Here is a 17,037-nt window from a genome sequence, read left to right as displayed (position 1 = left end):
CTTTGTGCTCCGTTTTCACCATTGCATTTGTCAGAGGTGAGCTACTAAAAAAAAGTGGTTCATATTATAATATTTATTTTCCTATGTGCATTTTCTAATTACTTCCCGTGCAGGTGTTACATGCATTACCTGACAAATAGTCTCTTTAATCATAACATAGAACAAGGCCTACTTGTCTGAGTGGGTCTTTATCAAAGTTAGCGATGTGAACGGGAACTGGATCAAGCCTCTAATGAGGAACCGTGTTTGTTTGCGCCGTCGAGTGCCAATTGTTCATCATCCATCCCCACCATGTCTTCACCTGCAGTTTCTCCTGCCATTACAGGCCATTAATCTTCAGCAGGAGGTGCAGTGATCTCGAGCTAAATATAGCTGTGTGTCTGTGGGTTTGTGCAGAGTTGCTGAATGAGTGATCATTGGTTCGAGGATTATTCCTCTGAAAGCTACGCTTCTTTTCCTCTCGTTCGGCCCATGGATCTGGCGTCTGTGCAGGGGACACCTTATTTCCATCTATCTAATTATTTTGTATTTATTTAAAAATGTTTCTATGTTTATCTGTGATGCTGTTTGAGCTGAATCTTATCTATGAAAGGTAATTTTGAAATGAATAGGTATTTGCGATGAAAATAATAATAATTGTAAGCTTTCTTATTTTAAATATGTATTATTGTTTCTATCTATGTATATATGTATGCACGTTTTTATTTAGTTAGTTATCTAGATTTAGTTATTTAGCAAAAAAAAATGTTTACCTGTCATGCACATTGAGATGAATAATATCTTCACTGTAAAATATTAGCGTGATTTTAACGGTAAAAGACCGTAAAAAGGCTATAGTGAAAAACTGTTAATTGGTTAACAGAATGTTTCTGTACTATACGGTGAATAACTGTGATAGATCTAAATGTACATTTAATGTAAATTTACAGTAAAATACAGTTAAATTTACAGTTTTTGGAATTGAAAATGTTATTTTTTATTTTATTTTATTTTACGGCAATTTTATTACCGTAAATTTAAAGGATTTTTTTTTTTTGTGCTATTTTCTTAACTTTTTCATTCAGCCATCCATCCCTTTCCACACAGACAATGTAAAGCTAATGGAAGGGCTATCGGATGTCAGAGGGTTTTAACCTGCTTGCTTCAGTCACCGGGGAACTGATTCTTATATTAATACAAAGCCGATTAAGTCTCCAGCACTGGCCCTTCACGTAAAAGACCCGCCTGGATTCAATGGCACCCTGATGTGATAGTATTACAGATGTATGCTTGCTGACCAGACCATTGCTGTCTCTTTCTGTCTCATTCTCTGTCGTCTGTCAAGGTCAGGCCTGTAGTTTGACACCTCTGCAGATCTTCCCGTCATCCACATGCAGCAGTGGACCATATTACATCAGCTAACATTATATGCTGCAGAAAAATCTATTTTTATGACAAAATCAAGGCACTAGAATATAGTTATCACAGGGACAGATCTGCATGCATTACTGAACAAATTGGCAAATATGTGCATATATCAGATCACAATCTCATTCCAAGCATTTCGTTTTGGCATGTGGAAAATGTAAATGCCAAATGTGACACTGTGTGATCCAGCGAAAATAACTCTGGTGTTATGGAGTGAATCATTTAGTGAAAGCCAACATCTCCAAGAGAGGGGAATTGGACTAGTTATCGCACAGGTTAAAAGGGTTATATACACTCCTTTGGTAAAATGGCTAAACACTAAGATTTAAATTTTATCCACAAATGATTGGTCAGGAAATTAGCAAAAACTAATAAAATGCACTACTTGAAAAGCCGTTGCTGACTCAGAAAAACATAAAAGACAGAATGAAGGTTTTGGCGTGAAGTTGTGTGTGAAGTTATGAATCACAATGAAACACAAGTTGCATGTTGATGCTGCAGAGCGGCACCTTCGAAAATCTGGTGAGAAATATAATAATAAATGCATTTCTACTACCGTAAAGCATGGAGGAAGAGTGTCATTTTGTGGGGAGCCTTTTTAGATGCTGCTATCGGTAAACTACTTCACTGTGAAAAGTCATTTCATGCTTTGGAGTACCGGAGAATATTGCAGAATGGCTTGCTTCCCACAAATGTAAAGTTGTTATCTAAAGAGGAATGATCAGATGTTATTTTTCAACAAGCCGATGATCCAAACTGCAGAGACATCCGTCCATCAGGCTCATGTTTTGGCCCGGTCAGAGTCCAGATTTGAACACTAATGAATATTTGGCCTCATATTAAACTCAGTATAACTGGGAGACATTGTTTCATCTGCTCATGAACTGTTTGAAGCCATCAACATTGAGTAGAACACTGAATCTTCTTCCTGTAAAAAGCTGTCTGCAAGTTGGTGAAGGCTATTCTGTGCTATGTTAGTTTATCTACAGCAATTCTTGCTAATTTCCTGACAGTGATTTATGTGTTAAAGGGTTAGTTCACCCAATAATCAATAATTACTCACCCTCATGTCGTTCCAAACCCGTAAGACCTTCATTCATCTTCGGAACACAAATTAAGATAGTTTTGATGAAATATAAGAGTTTTCTGACCCCTCCATACATAGACTACAAATTATTACCACTTTTAAGGCCCAGAAAGGTAAAGACGTCGTTAAAATAGTGTGTTATGAAGCGATGAGAATACTTTTTGCAGAACAAGGCAGATACCGATACAGACACCGGTATTTTCACTGCATTTGTCATTTAGTAAAATATATTAGATAGAGAAATCTAAAGAATATGAAACATATTCGTTTATTTAATTTGTTTAGCAAATATATATTTCCTTCAGCTATATTCATGCTTAATTATGCCTGTTAAAATGTATTGTACAAGCCTCTGTTGCTTTGACTGTTCATTGTATTGCTCTATCATATTGTATATTCTATTTAATAGGACAGCGCATATTTAAATGTTGGGCTCAATGCTAGGGATTCTTTCTACTGGTCCAGTTGGGTCAGTGGTTTATGTTATGTTAGATACCAGTGAAATATCACAATTCTAAATTACAATTTTGATACTACAGCAAAAACTACTAATGTTAATGTTAATTTAAAACATTACTAAATACAAGTCAGTAATAAGAAGAAATAATCAAATAGCACAAATAAAAACACAATAGAACAAAGATACTCAGGGCTATATAATGTCCCGTCCCTGATGACTACAAAGCAATGTTTTAAAGTATTTTGAAAATGGCTGCCCTTGTTTTCTCGACATTGTACACACTGTTTATCAAGGACCTTTTTTTTTGTGAGACAGGACACAGGCTACTCATAAAGTTAAATATTTAAGGGTGATTAGAGATATAAACCACACAAGAAAGCATCTCTTTCAACATATACACTCACTTGCTAGTAGGACCTTCTTTCACAGTTCATTAACCTACTTTCATATGCACATCCATTCAGAAAAGCAATCTCAGGCCAAGATGAGAGAAAGAAAGGCGATTTCTTTGAAGGCCTGGACTCTGAAGGCTGCATGGTGATTATGTACAGAGTCGACACTCTCATCTCTGTGCTTCAGTGCAGCCGAATACAATTCTGGAATCAGATGTTTTTATTTGAATCAAGTCTGTGCCCTTCTGAAGATAAGAATTGACTTTTCTTTCTTAGACTTTTAGTTCACTACTCATGTGAATAGAAGATTAAGCTTGAATGTTGGAGCACAACATTTTGCGAACGTTTGTTGTAATGTTAACAATCAAAGACGTCTCGTCTCAGATCTGATTCACTGAATGAATCAGGTAAGGGCCCAGAAAACAGGGAACATTCCCAGAATGTACTGACAAGGTTCTCTCAAAGTTATGAACAAACTTTGAATGTTTTTACCTTGTTCACACAGTTTTTCAAAACAGCGCCACACTTTTGTGAAACAGCAGCGGCTCAGGTAAGCTAAACTCTAAATGGATGGCTCATTTCATCGCAGGGGGAAAGAGGGAAACTGGGCTCACTGGTAAAAAAAAAGAAAAGAAAAATGCTTTGGAGCGCTGTAATTGATCGCGCTCTGTGTGAATAGCTCCATACGGATCTATTGTTTTGATTCAAGAGCGCCATAGCAATGTACATTAATTTAGCTTATGCCGAGTTCACACTTCACAAACATTTTTTTTAAATGTGACTTCTTGTCTCAAAAGTAGAATGTTCAACAGTAACGTTTGCAGAATGGAATGTCCATTATGTCCCCTTAACTTTTTTTACAACATTTAAATAACTGAACATTTTGAACGTTCAGAGAACATTCAGAAATAACGTTTTCGTAACTTAATGGGAACATTAGCAATGTTAGCATTAGCATGTTTTCAAAGCATATTTTTGTTAGCTGGGGGCACAAACACTCCCAATTTTTTTTAGCTGAATGCGATTTGCATGATGCAATTCCCAATCTCACAGGAGTTCTGCATTACGACGAGAATGCCACGCCAGCATCTCTGCAATGCAGAAAATGCATTTGAGCACAGCACACATCTGGACATGTGCCCGGTCATGTTGTCTTCTCCACCATTTGATCATCATTTGATAAATTACTCCGGCCATGATCACTAGAAGATGCATCCATTAAAATAAAAAAATAATCATGTTTATGGCCTGCTTTCCATGAGCTGTAACAGCATGACATTAATTGCACCAGGACAAAAGTGATGATCTTTCTGAGAAAGGCACATTTTATAATGAGCCTAATTTACATCGGAGGCGTTTACACTGAAGAATGACAGTGACTTAAATATAGAGCAGCACTATTTCAGGGCATTTAGTACCTGATAAATTTAAATAACAGGAGGTTAGTAAACAAGACAATACGTTTTTCGTGCTGAGTGCAAACTGTTTCATTAACACGTTAAGGTTTTCATGTGTGCAATTAAAGATTTTGATGACTTGGAAATGTAGTTTGTACATCTACACAGACAAAAAGCAATCTGTTTATAAAGCATTTAAGTGAAAGCAAGTAAACCAAAGCAGCTGTATTGATTATCTTTAATTTCTTAGTGTTAGTAGGAACATCTAGGGAAATAAGAAAATTCTTTAATGTGTTCCAGATCAATATGTTAATTATATGCTGTTTGGCATTCTATTAGGCGACTATCAGCAGCCTTATGTAATGCACTCTAGACTCCTCTAAATGACTGACCTTTCCTTTATGTCATCTATTGATCTCTTTAGCTTCACAATGGTCAACGATTACATTTTCTGCTGATTCCTTTCCATCTCCCAATTATGATGGTGTGCCAACGTGTTTTGGGTTAAAGAGACACAATCAAGGAGTGTGTTAACCCCAGCATCGTCCCTACATTTACAGAGCAATATGGAAAGAAAATACTTGATTGTTTAATTGACAAAAAAAATTTAAGATTCAATTGGCGGCTAAAGCCCTATTCGGACGCTAGTTTCACAGACGTACTTTGAGATTTGAATCCTGTCCGAATCTGCCATGTCTGTCTTTTTCTCACACGACTTCTTGTCTGTGGTTGCGAAAATGTTTTTTTTTCTTCGAAACGCTTTTTCTTGTGTGTGTTTTGGTCAACGTGAACTACTGTACAATCTCTCGCTATCACGCCGGTATTCAAGTTTCGGCTTTTTGCGCACCGATAATGGATGTAACGTTAGATGTGTTCGGTACACACACACAATAAAAAAGTGAAATCAAGAAGAAGAGCCAAATCACATAAACTGTTAAGACTGGCTACTGTAATATCAGTTTCAGGTAAGATTATTTTCATTTCTGCACTTAATTACATAATGTGTAAATTATATAAGTTAAAACTTTTTATTCTAGTGGGTTTATTATAAGAACCCAGTTCTATAAAAGCATGATGATAAATGTATGTTTAGTTTTTTTATACAACACTTTTTATAAAAAGATCGGTCATATGTCAATACGCAATCCACGCATTCTGAACACGTGATCTTCTGCAATACCCACATGTAAAACACAGACACTCCGACCTCGGTAATAAACACGGAGATGTTAGTCCCGTCCGAATCCGTACATGAAATCACAGACGTAGGTTGATAAGGATTGTAACTCAAACATCGTTTGGAAAACTAGTCCCGTCCGAATAGGGCTTAAGAGGCCTTTGACGGATGTCATTGTTTGATTGATTCCAGCCTTTCCTGGCCTTGCGATCAAATATCTGACCATGGTTGTGGTACTATGGTTTTAAGTGAGCAGGAATACGACGCTGTTGGAAACACGACTCTTCAATGGCACAACACGAACAAACTGAACACAATACCTCTGCGTCTAACATGGCCCAGATTACAGCAGGATCTTTAGAGATTCAATCATGTCTGCTAAAGGGCTGTGAGCGGAATGCACTAGATAAATCACAGCGAATATGATCCTGCAAAGGCACACTCAAGGACAGTGGCCACTTTATTCTGTGCATATCATTTTGTTTTAATGGTAGGCGGCAAAGTGTTTAAATTGTTTGCATTTTAATAGCGTCTGTGTTGGAAGAGAAGATGAGCTGGAATGAATATTAGAGTGGTCTATTTTACAGCCCGCTCCTCGGGGGATATCCTCAGCCCAGCGTTATTTGTCACGCTCCGTATGGGAGTTAGAGACTTTAAAATATGGAGCCAACTTAATTTGGGAGAGTTTATCTGTCGGCTGAAATTGAATCATAGCTGCGCATGTCGCATCATGGAATTCACAGGTGCAAGCAGTATCATCCCAAACCTTAACAAACAACTTTGTAATATTGATCATAAAAAACATCTATACAACCATTATAATGCTGATACCTGTGCATTAAACAGTTTTATTACCTTCCAGCCAATAAGAATCGAGTATTCAAACAGACCATGGTATATTATAAAGAACTTAAAAAAAAGGTAAAAAATTACATATTAAGCACTTTAAGACGAACATTAACATTAAACATTAAGACGAAGTGAAATGTATGATCATCAGACATTGGAGACTTCAAAGATATGGTGTTTACATGTGGGCCATGTGAAAGCATGATTAGACTGAGTGCAAATGTGCAAACGTCATGCATTAAACATACAGCGCCTTTCTTAAAAAGCTTTTAAAGCATTTCCAGATTATGCTGTGTAAAGAGCAATTATGTAACACTAACCATTAGAGACACCATACTGACATACAAACTGCAATATGAATACTGCAAGGAGATTATTGCAAAAGTCATTTTAATGGAGCCCATCATTTCATTCAAATACAGCTTCTTCTATTTCATTGTTACATATGTGCCCAGTTATGAGTAATGGCCTTGGAAGCAGACATAGATGATAGTGTGGCAAACCTAAGTGTAGTTAATTTACTGTGAAAAAAACAATAAACCATAAACAAGAACGTTAATCAGACCTTGCACATAGAACATCAACTTCAATACAGGAAAACTAAACAAGGCAAACATGAAGGCTTAAATACACGATTCAGGGGAACACGTCCATGACAACCAATAAGAACACGACACATGAAACACATGACCAAATCACATGAGGGGAACTGGAAATCACATGACATAAATGAACCAAAATAGTATACATATAATATATTTAATTCTATAAACAGACATATAATGGAATATATTGCTATAACTTATTGTCATTATTTTAAATTTCATAATTTGTTAAAAGTTGTAAATATTTTGATGCTTTAATTAGTGAGACAGTCAAAAGGAGTTTTCTACTTTTTTCAGCAGTTTTAAATCTAATGTTTGAGAAAATAAAGGTCATTATTCATAACTGGTTACATATGTAACAGCGAAGAAGAGGCTGTATTCTTTTTGAATGGCCAGTTGATGTTTATTTGCTTACATTTGATGCTCAACTTATGCAATTATAAAATGTGATGTCTTGTTGATTGGCAATGTATATAAAGAAATATTCTTTTTTTCTTTTCTTTTTTTCTTGTTCTTATTGGTTCCCTGTGTTCAATTCTGAATGATTGGTGTTTATTTTTCAAGATGTTGATATTTGTTGCTTGGTTGCCGCAAACAGCCTACAGTGAGGAAAAAGAACTATATAACTTGGGAGATGAAATGTTTATTAGTGTATTTACTAGAAGCTGGTATGCCATTCAGTACCTGAGCAGAGATACCAGTGTGTGGTGACCTTCGCCTATGTCCTGCTTTAGGCATTACATATTTTAGGCCATCATGATAAAAAAGGAGGGGCGATATTATAAATAATCTCTTGACCGTGGGATAAATGACATTAAGATCCAGCAGGAAAGCAGCAGCAGAAGTGTTACTGATACTATACTGCAGTCTATCTGGGTTGCAATGACAAATTGCTAATAATTTGCATAAACAACCTGTGCTGCGGAGCAAGAAGCTGCTTATACGACAACTAAACGGCAGTCACCTATAATTAGGCAATGGCAGCTCCTTTTTTTGTGTCGCTTAGTGTTTTTTTTTTAAACAGAGAATAAAAGAATAATTGGGTATTGTATAATGAGTGTGTTGTGAAGTGAGTCTGTTAGTAGGTGTATGAGAGTGGATGTGCAGGGCTTTTGGCTTCCTCTATTAAAATTGAATATCTCAATAAAAACAACACGGGATCGTTAGAATGAAGACTGGAGATTATATTCGGATTTTAATTGATTCTGGATTCAAATGAGCTGATCTGTGTGACAAAGCATTTCAGGGCTCATTGATGTGTAGACTGTTTTCACTGTGTGCGACGATCACAACAAGCTGTTTTCTACAGTTCGAAATATACAGAAATACAGTTCACTCTGGTGTCGTCCAGTGAATTTTTTAAAAACTTTTAGATTTGATAGAACTATTATCCAACTCAACATTAACCTAAAGGGCCTTTCACACTGAGCGTGATTAATGCCGAGTTCACATTGCACGAATTTCAAAGTCGTCAGGTCACTGTTCTATCTATACATCTATCCATCCATCCGTCCGTCCGTCCATCCATCCGTCCGTCCGTAGTTCTATTTCAGTTTATAACGAAGTTGCAGACCCTGTATTGTATATTCATGTAAACTGCCGGCTGGCTTGACTGGACTGCTGTATATTATGTGCCAATCACTGACCATTGACCTCCCACACACACACACACACTCACACACACACACACACACACACGCACACGCACACACACACACACGCTCACTTACTCTGACCATGCGCTTAAGTTACCGACAGTGATAATTAGGCATTCAGAATATCTACTTGCCAATAAAAACAAGAGCAATAAAACTGTTATAATCCCCACCAAAAAAGCTGCTGTTTCCATTCATCATAAAACACTTCTGCATATAGGGCAGAATGACACATTCTGAGTGATGATCATTGCTACATTAGTGTCGTTAATAAATCATCTACATTACTGACTGTAGTTTCAGACTGAAGGTGATGGATTAGGCCTCAAGACACAAACAAGATTATATATCACAGATCAATGTTATTATCTGAAATACAATTCATTAAGGCCTGTGTACATAGAGCCAACAAGGTGCAACTTACAAGAAAAGAAACTTAGCAATGCTATGAGCAATATTTGCTTCGCAATAGTGCTTGTTTTTAAAGTTTTAATATGCACACTGACATATTCCCGAGACTCTTCTTGGAAGCGTTAATCACAGAGGTGCTCTGTCAAATGTCATTGCAGTATCGAGAAGCAACGCTGGGTATCAATGAGGTGTTTCATCTAAAGGCCAACCATTACAGTATACAAGCTCCTTTAACGTTTCTATTGTTAGAGAGGCTTTGAAAGATGCAGAGGCCTGCCGAAGCACCAAAGATACTACCGACTCGAGGGTCACTAACCACATTTAGTCTAGCAGCAGAAACAATCTCCTGTAATATAGAGCATTCATATTCATAAGCTCCATTAATACTAATATGCAAAACTCAGGTTGAAATTTTTAGAGCAAGGCCCTGCAATTCAAACCCGGGTTATTGCAGTGGTGAAAGACACCTGTCAGCATGGCGTAATAAGGAAGAGTGTCAATAATTAATGGAGAAAGGTAAAAAAATATTCATACTCACCCTTCACTGATGTGCCATATTAAAGGAGAACTCCGGTCAATTTTAACATTGAGCTCATTTTTTTGTACATTTGGAGTGCTGTCAATACAGAGAACAACGACAAAAATCGGTGTTGCCTACACCGTGTTATCCTCTTTTTAGAATTTGCACCCTGTTGACTTCAATGGGGCACGTTTTAAACCTGCTTTTAGCCTCTTAAAATCTTTGATATGTCATTACAAGTGCCCAGCCATGTTAGATGATTCCTTCAGAGTGAACACGTGTGAATCTGACTGCAGTAGATGTGAAAGATATGAATAAAAATGAGTTATTTCAGCCAGCGCAAATACCTGTATTTAGTTCCGGTTTTCGGTCGAAGTCCAAAGTAGTCGATTGTCGAGTTCACGCGCGTGATCATAGGTAACTAAAACTATGCGCGTGAACTCGACAATCGACTACTTTGGACTTAGAACCCGAAAACAGGATGTAAATACAGGTATTTGCACTGGCTGAAATAACTCATTTTTATTCATATCTTTCACATCTACTGTAGTCAGATTCACTCGTGTTCACTCTGAAGGAATCATCTAACATGGCTGGGCACTTGTAATGACACATCAAGGATGATAAGAGGCTAAAAGCAGGTTTAAAACGTGCCCCATTGAAGTCAACAGGGTGCAAATTTTAAAAAGAGGATAACACAGTGTAGGCAACACCGATTTTTGTCGTTGTTCTCTGTATTGACAGCACTCCAAATTTACAAAAAAATGAGCTCAATGTTAAAATTGACCGGAGTTCTCCTTTAATGAGTGATGAGCTCCTTTCTTGCCTGTCCTTTCCTGTAGGACAATGATATACACATCAATTCATAACCTGGCCTTATAACATACTTTTGATAATTATTGCCTCATTATTCTGTTTTACAGGCATCTCTTGTTTCCATGCATTCATTTAAGATTTATAAAACAGCTTGGATAAAGCTCTTTTTCCATGTATTTTTTCTCCATCTAAAACAAAGAAGAAGGTGCAGACAGTTAATAAATGTCGGTTTTAAATTTTGATCGAGGTGATATTATACATTATATTGGTTATCACATGAATAATTCATCATGCCCTATTAAGATGATTATACAAGTACAAACTGTAAATGTTTTCAAAATTGCACACATGCATCAAACATGTCAATATATATATGCATGTCTTTAAATCACATTGTCACGGGTAGTGAGGCAGATACTAAACACACAAAGAAGAAAGTAAACAAACTTGAATGATCCAAAAGGGTATCCAATGAATTACATCCAAACACAACTACACATAGGACGAGACCCGAACATAAACACAAACTGAACTGACCTTAAAGGGTGACTCAACCCCTGGTCAAAGCCTGACTCCACCCACTGGCAATATTTGAAAAATGCTGGAAAAGTGGGCAGAGCCCAGCGGAGGGGGGGCTTGCACCTGAGACCCGTCTCTCTCTGTAGGCAAGGGCGTGGTGAGCTGGTACCTGCTTACATCACGCAGTACCACATCCAATAGGAAATTCAACTGCAGTAGCCACCGTTCAACCTGAAGAGGGAAGCACTCAGGCGTTTGTACACCATATATTGTAGAATTAAAACACTTTATTCCCAAATGTCAACAAATTTACTTGAATCAATGAACAGCATTAATAAAGCCCCAGTTTTACAGATCATTAACTAAAAAAAGTTGTTTTAGTGTTTAGTTAGGCCTACTCTGTAGTGAGAGGATATGAGACATGAACACCTGGACACAATGACACACACCTGAAGTGAGTAATTAATCAAATCAACAACCATGAGGACAAACTAACTAAGGGGCTGTTTACACGACATCGTTTTCAACTAAAAAACATAAAACTTTTTATCCGTTTTGGCCGTTTATTTACACGACAATGGCGTTTTGGGTGCCTGAAAACACAAACTTTTGAAAACCGGTTTCAAACTGCAAGTAAAAAAAAAAAGCAAATCTATCACCAATACTGTGCGTTGTTATTCTTTGTTTGGAAATTTGAAGAATATTTATGCTCCCTTTCCATAGTAGCCTACAACGGTTTATAAATCACATTTGTGAAGCTCGAAAAAGGCCAAACCACCAGAAAAGCAACAATATGACTTTTTCATTAAACCTCAAATTCTGAGGTCAACATATAGGCTAGTCACCATAAAAAAGTCACCATTCTAGATTGAATTTGTATCCTGAAAAGAATCTATCATTTAAATTGAAAGCTTTGGATGGTTAGAGCAGAGCATTATAATTCACTGCACGTTTACTCTATATTCTAGGATAGCTATTAAATTAACTGTCGGATTCTTCATTTTCGCTCCTCTCGAAAAGTGAATGGGCCCTCATTGTTGAGTTTTGTTTGGTGTCAGAACAGAAACCATCAAATATTAGCTTGCCAACACTTCTCTTCAGGTGCTTTTATCACAAGCAGTAGCATTTAATGAGAGAGGAAAATTAGTTTCAATGGTGTGGCAAACATGAGTGATTTAATTTCAGAAACTATACAATCTGGGACACTGCTGTAATCCACATCAAATGCAAACATGGCCATGGAGCTCTGCAGTTTTCCTAAACGGCGTTTGGAGAGGGTCCCTATGCTTTGTTTGCTGCTCCCTGTATGATATAGAAGTTCACTTCACTTGACAAAGTTTGTTCAATTGGTCACCAAACACATACTTTAAGCAGGCTAATGCAGAGTAGGAGGGATGTTTGTGTATTTTTAAAAATACAATTATGTTTACATTAATATAATTATTTAATTTATTTGGCCAAAAAAACATTATTTAAATGTATTATACTTAATTTAAAACCCATTAATTAAAAGTGCAGTAGGTGATTTCTGAGAAACACTGTTGATATTTGAAGTCGCGTCCGGTGTACATAGTCCTGGCTGTGTAAATAGAAGAAAAAACAAAGTGGATCAGACCGATCCACAGAGGAGCAAAATACTGTTGTAGCCAATCAGCAATAGGGGGTGTATACACTCATGATGGGCACAGAGAGAGGGTGAGCAATGCGGCAGGTGGCTGAAACATTACCAAAGACAAAAAGGTCAGAGCAGAGGAATATATAACTGAAGAATAAGGTTTAGGCCCCGTTTACACGATGGGAAAACGCAGATATTTCTCTGCGTTTTGGCCTGTCATTTACATGAAAACGCCGTTTTTATCCCAGAAAACGATCATTTCTAAAAACTCCGGCCAAAGTGGAGATTTCTGAAAACGCCGGTTATATGTTGTCGTGTCAACTGGGAGAAACGGGGTTTTAGGTTCTCTCTTGTCGATTCTGAGGATTCTGATTGGCTTGCATGGCTTTATCCTTCTCCCTACACTGCCGCCCATAGGTTTAGCATAGTTATAAAGGCGCTCGACGGCGTATTTATGCGGGTTGTGTGCACGATGTTATTATTGAAAACGGAGGGGGAGAAATATTCGTTTCTCTAAATACCCGGCTATGTGTAAATGTGGCCTTAATATCAGACAAAAAGCTTGGACCGGCGTTAATATTGAAAAAGCTTTCCATCGCATGGAGAGACGTTGAAGAGCGGGAAGGTCTGAAGGTGGATGCTGACGTTCCTGTTCCTGCTTGCTACGTGAGTAACATTGGTTTTCTACTCTATCATATTTTAAAATGTCATTTATTCCTATGCTGAATTTTCAGCAGCCATTACAATCTTCAGAGTCACATGATCCTTCTGTAATTATTCTAAAATGCTGATTTGCCGCAAAAACATTTCTTATCAGAGTTAAAAGCAGTTGTGCTGCTAAATATTTTTGTGGAAACCATACATGTTAGGATACATGTGTTTACATCTCCTTTTCTGTCTAATAATTTATTGCACACCCTGTTTAGTCACAGCACGTAAGACATGTGCTAGTTGATATCCATAAGGAGAAACATTGCATATGGTATAAATGGAGTTGTTTGTCTCTCTATGGACACTTTCAGCGAAGCTGATAGTCTCCTTTATTTTCTATATTGACTTTCATTCTATTTGTTGGTTTCAGCCTGCTATATAAACTATGGCACGAGCACTATAAAGCTAACTTTGAGTGAACTGCACTTCTGTGTTTGTGTTATTCTTGGTCCCCAGGTCTGGTGTTCTACTCTGCTCTGCATCGATCGTTGACTTCGTTCTGATGTTCTGATTTTATCTTATCAAATTACCATATTACCATACTTTTCTTATCAGGTTCATCTTTGATGAATATAATTTTCAAAAGAACAGGATTTATTCGAAATATAAATCTTTTGCAACATTTACAATATTTACTGTCCCTTTTGATCAATTTAATGCATCCTCGCAGAACAAACATATTAATTTATTTAAAAAAAAAAAAGATTGACCCCAAACTTTTGAACGGTAGTGAATGTGTTAGGGAGGAAGAGGTGTTAGTGAGGCCAGCAGGGTTAGCTCACCCTGTGGTCTGTGTGGGTCCTAACACCCCAGTGTAGTGACGGGGACACTATACTGACAAAAGAGCGCCGTCCTTCGGATGAGACGTTAAACCGAGGTCCTGACTCTCTGTGGTCATTAAAAAAATCTCATGATGTCCTTTGAGAAAGAGTGGTGTAACCCCGGCATCCTGGCCAAATTTGCCCCTTGGCCTCTGTCCATCATGGCCTCTAATCATCCCCATATACTGACTGGCTTCATCACTGTCTCCTCTCCACCAGTAAGCTGGTGTGTGGTGGGCGTTCTGGCGCAATATGGCTGCCGTCGCATCATCCAGGTGGATGCTGCACATTGGTGGTGGTTGAGGAGATTCCCCCCTTCTGTGTGAAGCGATTTGAGGTCTCAGATAAAGCGCTATATAAAATGTAACAAATTATTATGTCTTTTTAACTGTCATGTCTACATGTTTATTTCAGCCAAACTTTGTGTTTTCCTGAAATGGTGTTCTACTATCTTCTGTAAAGCGTAAAATGCCACAATGAGCACATTTAGGTGAGATATGGCTGCATGTGCTACAACTAAAACACCCATGTAGTGATATTCTCATTTAATTGGGTGCTTACACGAAATAGGCAAACGCCCAACAACAGAGTAAAATAAAAAACCTATGTTTGTGAATCAAAACCTTTATGCTTTTATTTTAAAATTTCCACTTTTAGACTTATTCATAGTCTATTAAAGCAATTGATAACAAGAAGGCCGTTTGATGGCAAAAAGTCACATTTCGGTTGGTTTTAAAGCAGGAAGAATTGACTATTATATTCTGTATAATGGACCTCTGGGCTTCCTTTGAAAGCCATTTCACTGGCTGAAACCGCATAGAGCTTCGAAAGCTTAAGAGAAGGAGTCATTTGCATAATGCACACCTGCAGATCTTTTTTAATGTGTTTCAAAGTGCTTACTACCCCAAAAAACTCAACTTTAAATGAAAAGGGGCTTTCCAAATAACTTTACATGAAAGTTTTTCTCAAAGCTATGTGATTGCACCCAATTATTTATTAACAAGTCTCTTTCACAGCAACGCTCTAACTGTGAATGGGAGTTTTGGGTTCCTGTCACATCTCATGATGATGGTGTTCACTACACAGACACTCCACTGTCCTTGAAGTTCTGAGAAACACAGAATAAATGATTTTCAGGCCACTCAGAAGGATTGTATCTCAAAGACTGTGAGAGAAAGAGACAGATCTATCATAATGAGATGTCCCTCCATACAGTCGATTAAAAGCAAAAATAGCATTCTTACTGTCTTTTTAAAAAGCTCTTTCAGAATTATGATGGATACTTGGTAGTAGAAGCTTAATGAAATAAGCCAATTCAATTTATTTTTACGTCACTGAATCCTGTTATTGCTTAGCGAGTTACGTGTTATTTGTCCAGTGTGATCTTGCTTCTTGCCATGCTTCATGATTAGTGATGAAGTGGCGTGAATTGTTCATTTGTTTCAAAGTACTGGATCATTTCTTTTGTCATCACTATATTACACCAACACATGGTGTGGCATATTTTGCTAAGTTTTTTAAAAATAATTGTTTATTGGTTACTGTTTTATCGGAACCTTCATCGCTGTTTCTGGACAGCACTATATGGACTTATAAACTCTTTATCTGTTTTATATGAACCTTCATCGCTGTTTCTAGACAGCACAGACACTATAAACAATGGATTGTTACCTTCGACCCTGTCAAATCTCTATTTGCCTCCGTCACCACACTTCTCCACCTCCGCTGGATTTTCGCAACGCTTCACCATCTGTAATGCCAAGCAGTCACGTCGAGCCTCAGGTCCTTCAACCACCATCAACGCCTGAGCGGGCAGATCCAGTGGCTCCGCCTCCAGCCTCAGATCATCTCGGCTGTGCCTTGACTCCTCCCACCTACGACTCCACCTTTCGACTCTACCGGGTTCCCTCGTCCCACCGGCTCCCTCTGGTCAGTCGTCACACCACCTCCGCCACAGACTTGTGGATCTTCCGCTACGCTCCGTTCCTCCACCCCTACGGCTTCAGCGGCGGGCTCCTCCTTCCCTTCGTGTACGCTACGGTCCTCCATTACAGTGGCATTGCCTCAGTCCTCGGGCAGTCCTAGTCGTAGCCATGGCATCGCCTAGGCCACCTACGCCCTGGGATCCATTGGGCTTTGCCTCTGTCAGTCGTCCCCCAATTTACGTCAGCCATTATTCCAACTTGGCTCTCCCCTCCCTCGACTCCACCGTGGGCTGTCGTCTCTGGACTTGTGCCATCATTGTCGCCTATCTATACCTTTCAAGCTTTGGAACACAAATTAGAGATGCTAAAATGTGTATATTAATCAAAGACACTGCATTGGAAACCCAACTTTACAACTTTTTGTAAACTTTTTATATATATAAATATACATAATCAATAGGCTGAAATGTGATTAATACTCATTTTACAGTTTAGGTTCTCACCATAGAGATTGGTGTTGTTTTAAAAGAACGTTGCTACCAAAACAAAAGTATATTCTAATATCAGAGATTTCCAAAACGATTTCAACTGCTTTTTTGATAGTTTGGAGTTTGCTTGTGTGACTGTACTGTATGCATCTGCATGCATTTTTGTATTTTAGCATGACTTT

Source organism: Phoxinus phoxinus, assembly GCF_949152265.1.
Source record: "Phoxinus phoxinus genome assembly, chromosome: 13".
NCBI classification, from domain to species: domain Eukaryota; kingdom Metazoa; phylum Chordata; class Actinopteri; order Cypriniformes; family Leuciscidae; genus Phoxinus; species Phoxinus phoxinus.
The sequence above is the reverse complement of the archived record's forward strand: the minus strand, read 5'-3'. Positions refer to the sequence as shown.